This window comes from Zootoca vivipara, chromosome 2 (assembly GCF_965207765.1).
Source record: "Zootoca vivipara chromosome 2, rZooViv2.hap1.1, whole genome shotgun sequence".
NCBI classification, from domain to species: Eukaryota; Metazoa; Chordata; class Lepidosauria; order Squamata; family Lacertidae; genus Zootoca; species Zootoca vivipara.
This window is the reverse complement of record NC_142584.1, coordinates 29,072,603-29,084,875: the sequence shown is the minus strand read 5'-3', so window position 1 is coordinate 29,084,875 and position 12,273 is coordinate 29,072,603. Positions and strand designations below refer to the sequence as shown.

At 42.8% G+C, this 12,273-nt stretch overlaps 1 protein-coding gene across 4 annotated transcripts in view; it reads right to left on the bottom strand.

Annotated features, from left to right (window-relative positions):
* SLC16A3 (solute carrier family 16 member 3) overlaps positions 1 to 12,273 on the bottom strand; it is a 28,486-nt gene that overhangs the window by 11,476 nt on the left and 4,737 nt on the right. The window contains exon 2 of one of the 4 annotated variants that reach the window (XM_088663061.1): positions 7,683 to 7,747. The exons of 1 other annotated variant lie outside the window; for it this stretch is intronic. The gene's annotated coding sequence lies outside the window, so the exon portion shown is untranslated. Of the gene's footprint in view, positions 1 to 6,880; positions 7,243 to 7,682; positions 7,748 to 12,273 lie in introns of those variants that run through there. 2 more of the 4 variants (XM_088663059.1, XM_088663060.1) reach the window with 2 other exon arrangements.

Here is a 12,273-nt window from a genome sequence, read left to right as displayed (position 1 = left end):
GTACCCATAAGCCACCGGGTCTTGCTGCAGGAGACCTTTATGAAAATCCTTTTCCCCCCCCCTCTCTCAAAAACAGATCTCGTATTGGAGGAGATAAGCTATTCTGTCCCCATAGAAACTCACAGCCATCCATGCATACACCTACTCACAGCCAGCTGCTCATTCTTCTCCTGCACTGTTCTGCCTGACAGCAACTCAGGCAGAAACCCAGCTAACAAACTTCCCTGTGTACATAGCATATGAAGAAGACTTGGCATTCATCATCACATCAGTCATTCATCGGTGACAGGGTTCCTTCCATCCCCCACCCTGAGCCCTTTCTCACTTCCAAAATGCCGCCATCTGCCTGCCAAGCGAAATGACTTAAGGCAGTGGCTCCCAACCTCTTTGCCCACCCCCCACCCCCGCAGGCCACTGCAAAATTGCTGTGGGCCTCAGCAGATCACTGAAAGATTTTTCTGTCTTTTGTGGTAATGGTATTGCACTTTGCTAGGTGCTGCTTTTATGGAATGAATGAATGAATGAATGAATAAATGTGGACACGCCATGGAGCACCTGAATGAAACCCTTTGGGAAGTCCTGATTTAAGGGACTTCCTTCAACTGGATATTTTGCCATCCTATCCTCCATCCCCAGGAGTAATCTTCATCCCTGAAAATCCTCTAGCCAGGATTTTTCTGAAGTAAGACGCTCTCTCACTTCTATGATGATCTCTGACCTGTATTCATTGCTTTCTTGCTTGCCTCTTCAGGTAAGCCAGCAGCTGATAGTTGGGTCATTGAGGGAAGGGGACAGTCTTTCAAAACAGAAGAATATATTGGCGCTGGAGAAATTAGGGGAATATTGGTGTTTTGGCGCGGCAGAGTCTTAGTAATGGGACATTTCTCCTGCTCTCCCCCTTCACCTACAGTTCATGCTGTTTAAATCACTGGATGTGAAAAGAAAGCACTGCCTTAGGACTGCTTTAATGAATGTTTCGGAACATTTAAGGCGGTGGGATGTGCAACTGCCCTGTGTTTTGCAAGTGCTAACTGCAAAAAGCATGTCACATCATCCGTTTTGAAAGAGCTCCAGTCAGGGTGGATAAAAATCAATAATTTTTTTAAAAAAATCAAAAAAATCGGATTTTTTTGATTTAAATCGGATTTTTTTGATTTAAATCGGATTTTTTTGATTTAAATTGGATTTTTTTAAATAAAATGCTTTTTGAGGAAAGCATATTACCATCCAAAGGTTATTCCATCATGAAATAAAGATTAGTTTTTTTAATTATGTAGTATAAGCTTGTATATGTTTAATTTTGGGGGTAAATAAATTCCATTAATCCATTCACCTCTTCCAGAGGTTTTTGTAAGATTATTGGGCAGTTTCTCTGCCTACAAGATATTATCACAGGTGCTTGGTTTACTTTTGCAGTTCTCAAAACTGAATTTGACTCAACAGAGATCACATGCCTCTTCTTCACAGCAAAAATGTTATAACATGAACAGAGTTGAGAAAAAGACCTTAATCCTATTGTTCTACAAACCTATGAATACAGAAGCAACCCCTTCAGTGCTAAGTTTCAAGAAGTTCAGTGAATAGAATAGAAACAATATTTTTCTGATTGTTTGGACAGTATTTAAGTTTTTCATGTGTAGGCTGGGCTGACAGTCTAAGTTTCTTAAAATATATATATTTTGTTTTTGTTTAGCCAAATAAGTTAACAAACATGGATGTTTGTTTAAGCAAATAACATTTGCTGAAATGTTATTGTTTCAGTTGAATAAATCTATTTAAATTGTTATTATTAAGGTAATGATTATTTTTCTCCTTCCTAAGTACAACAGTAAAGTTGTCCAAATATGAATGATTAACCTATTAAACGGGGGATATAAAAACTAAGATGAAAAGTTGTTATTCTAAAAATCTTCATCTACTTGCATAATAAAGTTATACCAGCAAGAATTAGTCTTTATGATTTAAATCAACTATGATTTAAATCAAGCCTTACTGACTAGTGATTTAAATCGTGATTTAAATCGTGATTTAAATCAGTTTGATTTAAATCAAATCCACCCTGGCTCCAGTGGTTTCTAACTTTTTGCCAGTGTGGAGTCTTAACCTTTCAGGCCATAATGGCCTGGACCCAGGATAGGCTACATTAGATATCACTGTGGGGCTGGGAGGCCTTGGATCATACAAATGCACGCGCACGCGCACACACACACACAGAGGTACTTGGGGTCAGGAATGTATCTGGTACCTCCTATCCTATGGAACTTGCTACCTACTCAGTTTCCTCAGATTCACAACTTTTATGAAAACATTAAAAGCCCAATTATTTCAGAGGGATTTAGGATCATTTTATGTGTTCTTTAGTGTTCTGCTTTTTTAATTGTACTGATATTTATTTCATTTTACATTAATTTCTTGGGTAGGAGGTACCAGCTTTGTTCCTGAAAGTCAGGACATTTAGAGCTGGGCCTCCCCTAATTACCAGAGAGAGAGGAGAGAGAGAGAGAGCGCACACACACATACATGTGACATACATGTGAGGTGATCCCTTGAGGGTCTGTTTTCAGCCAGAAGGGTACAATAAACATTTGAGAGACTGGGAAGCAGGAATGATCTGCTCACGTCTGCTACAGTTGTGGGATTATAAACTTTCATTCCCTGCTCTTCTTTTATCTGTTATATCAGGCATGTCCATCCGGTCGATCGCGATCTACCAGTCGATCGTGGGGCAACCCTGGTCGATCCTGGTTTATCGTGCGATCCTGAGTGATCGCCCCCCCAAAAAAAGCTCAACAACTTAGGCAATTTCTCCCCGCAAAAAATCTCAGAAACTTTGTTGATGCCTCCCCCAAAATAGCTCAGCAACTCCCCCCCCCCAAAAAAAAAGAGCTCAGCAACTTTGGCTCCCCCCAAAAAGCCCAACAACTTTGGTCAATCCAATGGGTTGATCACTGCCAGATTTTTTTTAGAGTGGGAGTAGATCACAGTCTCTTGGGAATTGGACATCCCTGTGTTATATCAACCATCTCATCATTCAAAAACGTCCCTATTCCCCATCCCCCTTTGTTTCATCTTCAACTCAACTTCCAGGTTTTACCTTATAAAATGTGGGTGTTCCTCCTTTCCTTTCCTTCAAATCAGCTCATTTTCTCCTCTGCCTACAAATAAGGTTACTGAGGTTGCAATACAGTACCCAGTTTTCTGGGCATAAATGCCATTGAATTGAATGGGGCTTCTGAGCAGATAGTCTAAGATTGTACGACAAATGTCCTCTACAGGAATGAGAATTGGTGTAATGTGTAGCCAGGAACTCTGGCCTTTACCAGAATTGTCTACCTATAAATCCCTGCCCATTTCCCCCTCCAAATCACGTAACATTAATTTTCTACTGTGCATATTCTTGCCAGGACAATTATATGAGAGTTCATTAATTTGTGTGATTTGTCTCTCATTTAACACATTAAATGAAAATGAATTATGAACTCCCATGTGGATTTCAGCAGAACACGGATGCCATTTTTGCAATTAAGGCTAAGCCTATTCCTAGGAGAGTTTAATTCAAGAAAACACATTTTTTAAAGAGGAATGACACATGGGATTTACTTTGATCCAGAATGAAAGACATTTTCCTCCATTTTCCTTTATTGTTCCCCATACAGATTCTGTCATATCAAGTTGCTCTTTACCAGTGGCAAAAAAGAAACAATTCACAATAAGCAGCAGTGGCTCAAAATCTCACTGCAGAGGGTATAGCTGTGTCCACTACAAGAGCCACTACTTTAATCAACGAAAGCTTCAGGGGTTGTAAAATTCAGAAAAGCCACCCAATATTTTCCCAAACCCCGGAGGTGAGAAGCACTTCTGGTGCCTGGAGATACAGAAACAAGCAAGTGTAATGTATGAAAGGAAAAGCTGACTTCTGGTTTTTCCTCATTCATCCATTATATTTTGGTGGCCAGAATGTTGCTACTGCACAGTACTATTTAAAAAGCAAAGGAACAAAATTCTATTTAGAGATCTAAGTCCTAATGTATCCTCCAGACTATGCAGCTCCTTCAGCAAGTCTGGCTTTTTTTCTTTTTGTATTTTGTTTTTGGGGTCCAGTACAACTCTTACGGGACGCGGGTGGCGCTGTGGGTTAAACTGTGGGCTTGCTGATCAGAAGGTTGGTAGTTCGAATCCCCACGACGGGGTGAGCTCCCATCCCAGCTCCTGCCCACCTGGCAGTTCAAAAGTACATCAAAGGGCAAGTAGATAAATAGGTACTGCTCCAGCGGGAAGGTAAACGACGTTTCCGTGCGCTGCTCTGGTTCGCCAGAAGCAGCTTAGTCATGCTGGCCACATGACCTGGAAGCTGTACGCCGGCTCCCTCGGCCAATAGACTGAGATGAGCACCGCAACCCCAGAGTTGGTCACAACTGGACCTAATGGTCAGGGGTCCCTTTACCTTTACCTTTACAACTCTTACAGCCTATGCTTGCTTAATTAGAAGAAAACCCCAGCCATTATCGTGGGACATGCTTCCAAGGAAGTGTACAAATATTGAGAATATTAAGGACAATAAGAGCCCCGCTGCATCAGGCCAGTGGCCCCCATCTAGCCTAGCACCTTGTTCTCACAATGGCCAACCAGGTGAGCAGCACATTAGTACCACACAAAGAGTGATCCGCAGCCTCTGATAATCAGAGGGGTACCACATCCAATATTGGAAGTAGTACACAAAACCATCATGACCTGTAGATCCCGGCAGCCTTATCCTATGAGGAAAATCTCTGTGCAGATTGTACTGAGCAGTGGGCTTTAATTCCACTTTTATTGCACACACATCCCCAGGGAGTTCAGGTACCGCACCGTGCGCTGTTTTTTCCTCCCCATTGTCTCTGTAACTAGGAGCAGGGACTGCCCCAAGGTCACGCAATGAGCTTTATGGTTGAGCAGAGATTTAAAACCTGCATCTGCCTGACCAATTTCAGCACTCCATCTCATAACGCCAACGCTGACTCTCCTGTATGTTCTGCAGAGCTGTGGTGTCATTACGCAATAAAGCACGGCCATTTCAAAGCAAGCAGAGTTATGTAATGTCTGTGCTCTCTGCACAGTGACCAGCACGCTACTGGCACTGAAGGAATCTTCCAATAGTAAAAACAGGAGGGTTCTTTTAAAAACATATTAATTCTAGTCTACTAGGTAAGAAAGAGTGTGTACGTTGACTCTGAATGAGAGGGACTGGGCTAATGTACAAAGCATTAGCCTTGGCTGGAGGTTGTTTAATTGGACCTCACTTTAAAAGCAACTAGAATTTTATCTAGGGGGGACTTCAGTGCCCACTTTGCACATGACATTCAAAAGCCAGTCCTGCATGCAGGGCTATAGTCAGGGCTTGCTTACAGCGAAGCTCTACTAGCAGCTATTGTGAATGTCAGGACTATGTGCCTGTGAAGACATGCTGATATTATATACTCCTGAAATGGGTGCCCTCATCCACTTGCAAATAGGGAGCAGGATTTGGGTCAAAATGGGGTTTCTAGGGTGGCTGGAGCACCTCTCATTTTAGAAAAGAATCACTGCTTGCCTTGAAGGCTACACTGTGGTAAGTCCTTAAGGGCAAGCAGTGCTTCAGAGTCCCACAGAATAGGAGCTTCATTGTGCCATTTAAAAAACCACCAGTTTTAAGATACCTTAAACACCAACAGATGTATAAAATATGCTGTTGTACTGTTATTCTACCTGTATTTTTATTGATTGTCTATTTTATACCTAACTTTGTTTTGTTTAAATAAAAGTGTTAAAATAAAATTTCGTGGACTAGTACAACCCACTCCATCTGGTGCATTGAGTGCTCTCAGTTGCCAGACGGATGGACAAACAAAGACACACAAGTACGTGGGGAAAAGTTACACACCAAAGATCAAGCAGTGCAAGGGGTAAAGTAAAGTCTGCAATTTTTTTTATGCTAAGGCGGCATCCGGTAGCGGAATCCTCGGATCACGATGGCTCCAGGAGAGCATCTGAGAGGAGGCGGCGCCTCTGGGGGCGGAGGGGGCTCCGCTTTGAACGCGGTTCCAATTGGGCTTTGGCTCCACCCCGGAGCCTCCACGCCCAGACCACGAGGTCTTGCCGGCACAGGCTGGCTGGAGCACTTGGGGACGTCTTCCCGCATGCAGACGTGCAGGACGTGACAGAGGGGCAGGGCGGAAGTGCCGGCTGCAATTACCAAGAAATACACGCGCTCACCTCGTGGTTGAGCAGGGGAGAGACAAGGAGGGGAAGAGAGCGGGGCGCTCGCTCTCGTATTTCCTTCCCTGCCGAGAAAGCGCGCTTAGCCTCAGCCATCTGTAGGAAAGGAAAAAAATCAACGCACACCACCTCCCTCAAAGCCGATTTTAAGTTCGTTATCTCGATAGTGCAATGCCTGCTTCAGAACCAGCGAACACGCACGCGGAAGCAACGCTTGGCAATATCTAATTGGGGGTCAAGTTATAATTAAACAAGAACAACTCTGTCCGATCAGCTACATGCCGTTACCAACCCCGCAAGCGGTTAAGTGGTCACATAATAAAACTACAGTATTTAGAGGAGAAAAGTCGCGTAGGGAACGGGGGAAGACTCCTCTCCCTCATAATAATCCAAGCGATCTGCAGATCTGAAGGAAATCAAGGGAGATCCTTATTTTGTTACCCCTCTGGCTGTTAAGGAAGTAAGGTACCAGCCTCTGAAAGTTTAATGGCTTTGCAGCCAAGACGACCTACGCGCCTTTATTATTATTATTATTTGCTCTAGATGACGTTTCCAACAACAACATCGCCGTTATACATTTAAATTCTTTTTAACCCTTGTGATTCAATCCATATATACAAGAAGGGAGGGAGGGAACTGAACTCACTGCTGTTAGGAGCCGAGCTCGATCTCTTAACAGGCTGAAGCAAATTCAGTGAGGACGCTTTTTAAATTCAGCCTCCCGGGCTCTTCAGATTGAGTAGCGCGATGCGATGGATCAGTCTGTCAGAATACAGAACATCCCAGAAATCCATGGTCCATTCCACAGAATACACAGAAGGCGGCTTCCCAAACTGTCACCGGGCGTCTTATTTTTCAAACGTTGATCTGGCAACAGCGGTTGCCTAAGGTCATCTGCAGCCAACCCTGCCTCGCCTTTACTTCTTATTGCAACTGCACCGACTAAGCGACCAATGGCTACCTTTAGAATACAGTACAATATTCCTCTTGGCGAGAGATGCCCAAGGGGAGAGGTAGAGAGAGCGAGACAGAGCACGTGCACAACAAAAGGCCGGAAACAAGTGCGCATTATTGCCTTGTGGGACGTTTTCACAGGCTTCCTCCCCCCCCATACCCCTATATTTCCCCCCATACCACACATACCATACGTTTTCACAGGCTTCCCCCCCCCATACCCCTATATTTCCCCAATTCTCCTTGCCTGCAATCTGAATATAAAACCTACACCTGCTGGAATATACACACAGTCTTTTTTTGTTAAAAAAAACCCCAAATCGCATTAGATCGCATATTAACATTTACAAGCAGCACTGTCCCTATGTATTTTAAAAAATGCATTCTTTTCAACACAAATGCATATGCAGACTGTACTCTTGACAGCTTCTCCTCAGTCCTCATTCACACCAGCACATACTGTATTACAAACCAACACACAAATACAGGGTAACCTTACCAACTGAAGATGGAGAAAGAGCAGGCTCTAGAAGTGTGCTTCTGCTCCCCAGCCTGTTGCCTAGAAACAAAAGAAGGAACAAATGGGGATGGGATGTAGCATTGACTTCAGGTTGAGTCAGTTGTGACTTGTTCCTGAGGGCGTGCTTGACATCCTGCCTCTCACTCACTATACATTGGACCCAGAAATCACATGAAACAGCTCAGGCCTATTGCTTTCTCTTAACTCAGCCGCTCTCCCTGTGTAGGAACAAAAGAAGTTGTGGCTTGAGTATGCAAAGTAGTTTGTTCACCCTCCTCTTTCTTGCCTTTGCAGTACTGTATCAGGAAGTAAAACTACAATGCCCTGTTGGTGTTTTGCATGGTTTGGGCCATTTTAATAAAATGAAGCAAATTATTGATTACTATTCCTATCATAGCAGTATCACCGGTGACTTTAACCTACATTGGCAATAAGATCCATAGTTAGATAACGTGACTTCTTTAAAAGAAAAGAATGAAGAGCACAGAAAACAACAACAAAGGAAGTGCTGTGATCCTGTTTCAAAATAACTTATTGAAAATCTTTCCATATTTCACTTAGACTTGTCAACAAGTTTCAATTATATCCTAGGTGATTATCCATTTTTTGTTCAAGTTTTTGTTCAGGCTTATTCTGTGGCAGAAATCCAACAGCCAATTTAATATCACAGACCGACCCTCTCTGTTCCTAATTTACTTTGTTGATAAGAAGTTAAAACCAATATTATACCATTAGCTTATAATATAAATATAATAATCTACACAAATCAACCACACTTGAAGTACAATTCTGGTCACCTCACTTGAAAAAGGATATTGTGGAGCTGGAAAATGTTCAGAAAAGGGCAAACAAAATCATCAAGGAGATGGAGCAACTCATCTATGGAGCTGTTTAGAGAAAACTATGAGGAGATATGATAGCAGTGCTTAAATTATGCATGGTGTTCTAGTGTGCCACCTGGAATAGGGTGAGGGTCCTCCCCCCATGAATTTTCAAGGAGGAGGCGTGCCTCCGTCACACGGACCCAGCCCCCTCAATTGCAGGGGCAAGCCAAGGTGGCATGCTTGATGGTGCTGAAAAGGTGGGTCAGGAAAAGTTCTCCTGGACTTCTCATAACTCTTGAAACATGTGAGTAGCCGATGGTGCTGAATATTGGAAGATTCAAGATGGACCAAAGGAAACCCTTCTTCACACAATGCACAGTTAAACTATGGAATTTCCTCACACAAGAGACAGTGATGGCCAACAATGGAAGGCTTTAAAAGGTTAGACAAATTCAAAAAGCAGAACAAACTAACCATGACGACTATGTTCCAGCTCCATCCATATGCTAGTGGATGGGAGATTGCAGGTGGGGGGGGGGAATGAGTGCTGTTGTGATCAGGTTCTGCTTGCAAGCTTTCCATGGGCATCTACCTGAGCTGGCCACTGTGAGAACAGGATGCTGGGTTAGATAAGCCAGCAGGCTCATTTTATGTCCTTAGAGCTATGTGATAATAAAAACAGAAGAAACAACATTAGGGGAGAAGGCAAATATTAACTTATTTAGGGGCCACATCACTGAGCCTAGTGTAGGTTTCTTCCAATTGTTTTCTTTTTATAAGATGAGATGTAATCTTCCACAAATGAGCATTGTGGGGATGGGCTTCCTAACCTGCTCCCCACTACTAGCCTTTTTGTTGTTAAGAATTCCTCTCAAGTTGCTTTATGCCCTGCAGGGGGATTGATACAGGAGGCAAGTTTGGGAAGCTAGTTCTAAGCAACCCAAAAAAAACAACCCTCAAATGGGAAAGGGTTGTCAAGTACTTGCTGATGCAACAATTTAAGAGGTTTGCTAGGGGCAAAATACTACGTGACACCATTCAGGAAGTCAGGCTGCTCTTTGTTTCATATATTAACTATCAGAACCCAGACACACCCACAATCACAGTCACATATGTCCTTCTGGAGAGACTCCCTAGCCTAAAATGCATATTCACCATGTATAAAATAAAACTTTAGTTTGTACATTGAAGTTGACTCCTGAATGCAATGAAGTGCTAAAGAATGGCTAACACAAAGTGGTTATACTGTATGTAACAAATGGTGGTTATATATTTGTGTGTTTCTTTAGGGTTGTTATATTGGGTATTCTCTTTGTGCTTAATAGGAAAAAATCCAATTTGCTCAGGACTGCAGACTTAATTTCCCAAATGACAAGTGGTGACTGCATGCTAAACTAAGGAACAGAGTAGTTATTACCTTATTTTCAAAAGTTGAAGAATGCCAGAGGCGGGATATAGTTAATCGTCCAATGAAATAGCCCACAGCCTTCAGCTACAGCCCATCACCACTCAGTAGAGAATGGTGTCCCACTGCCAGCATCAAAATACAATTCTGACTACCAGTCTAGTCAGCATTTGTTAATCGAATGGAGGAAGATACTATCTTGTCTTTAATCTCAGGTAACAAAAGATGTGGCTTCCTTGCTGCTATACTTCTGCTATGAACCCAAGGTGGAGAACCTTGGCCTTCTGGTGGCCTTCTGGATGCAGTTGACTAAAACTCTCCTTGCTTACCTAGTCTTGGTTTTAGTAATATTTTGCATATTTAAATTAATATTACATGATGGCTTTATTGGTTTGTTTGTTTTTTTAAAAAAATTCTTTGTGAATTACTCTATGTGGCACATTGTCTAGTGTTTTCTGAAACTTATGCTTTAAATGTGGTCTCTCTTTTTTAATAATACGTTAAAAACAATCACCCCTAGCCAACATGACCAATAGTCAGGGATAAGGGGAGCTACAGTTCAGCAACATATGGTGGGCCACAGGTGAGGTTCCGCACTTCTGAGGTAGACATTTCATCACTTAACTTGGTTATTTCGGGAGGGAGGGTGTCCTGTTGTCAGACTTTTATAGTACCTAATCAAGGTGTCTGGAAATACAGTGGTACCTCAGGTTACAGACGCTTCAGGTTACAGACTCTGCTAACCCAAAAATAGTACCTCGGGTTAAGAACTTTGCTTCAGGATGAGAACAGAAATCGTGCCCTGGCAGCGCAGCAGCAGCAGGAGGCCTCATTAGCTAAAGTGGAAACTCAGGTTAAGAACAGTTTCAGGTTAAAAATGGACCTCCAGAACGAATTAAGTTCTTAACCCGAGGTACCACTGTATATGTGCACTATTTCCACACACCCCTTTTTGTTGTTGTTTATGGGATATCCCAGTTATGTGATAACTGTGCCCTGGGATTGAATAAAACCTGTGGAAGCATGAATGGATACACAGTTTTCACCTTTTAGTGTACAAAATGCCTTGCAAGTCTTTTCTAATATTGGGTGACATCCAGTGATGTCTGCCAACTTCCACAACGGAAATCTGCTTGCACAATGGGACTTCTGGTTTCTCTCCACCAGCTTCCCCCAAAATCTGCTCTGTAGTGTCCTCCAACCCCAGATTATGCAGGTGCAGGGAGGAGGAGAGAGAGGACAAGCTCTGTTGCATAAGTAAAATGCCCACTCTTGCTACGCTGGATTTACAGTGTACACAAAAAGACCATGTAGCATATGCTAGGTTGAAACACAGTAATTCCTCCTCACCAGGCTGAGGAGGAATTCAAACTGAGGGCTCACAGGCCCAAGCCCATTGTACAACACTGGTCTCTCCCCTATAACTTGATGCTACTCTGTCTGACATTCACTGGACCCACAGTACTGCTAATTTGTGGGCTTCACTTCCTGATTAGCAAAGCCGACTTTCCACTACAACTTTTCCACAATTAATTCTAATTCAAACTGAAATCTGTGGAGGTAGAAAAAAAAAGTTGGTCTGTCTCCCACAGAGGAATTATTTGGCGGCTTTGTATTCCGAGACCAGAGCCTGGTCCACCTCTGCAGGGACATCACTTCATAGATGTCAAAAGAAGCCTTTGTCTCTGACACTGGTGACCTTTGTTATTTACCAGAGGTTAATCCTCCCCTGCTCCACTTCCATCCTCTTTTCAACATCCCCCTTCTCTTGAAGCAAGCATGTGGTTCTTCTGCCATCCTCGTCCTCTGCAATCTGCCCTTTTGCTCCTGTTTGATAACAGGTTCCATCAACCTACTACTCAAATCTCCTCAGTTCCTTCCTTCTCTTTTGCTTACTATCCACAGCATATACTCAGGCTTTAACTGAGTGATATTTACACACACACACACACACACACACACACACACACACACAAATTTATCCATGCTGAAAAGCAAACCACACACAGAATCTCAATAATCTTCACAACAGAAACAAAAAAGTTATATTTACGGGGGTGCTAAAAGGAAATGGCTTAACAAAATATCTCAGTGGCTTCCTGGCTTTGCTAAGATTCATGCTAAACAGGTATGGGTTTCATCAGCGGGTGGGTGGGAGGCAGACTGGGAACCCTGTGTACACTGCATTGTGTTCCAAGATGGAGGAAAGGTGGAACTAATCAGTGCAATGCAGTGTACTAATCAGTGCAATGCAGAAATAATTTTTGTTAATTTAAATACTGATAATGAGGTATACCACAAGCAGAAAGAGAAGATAACCAAAGTACTGTGTGGGA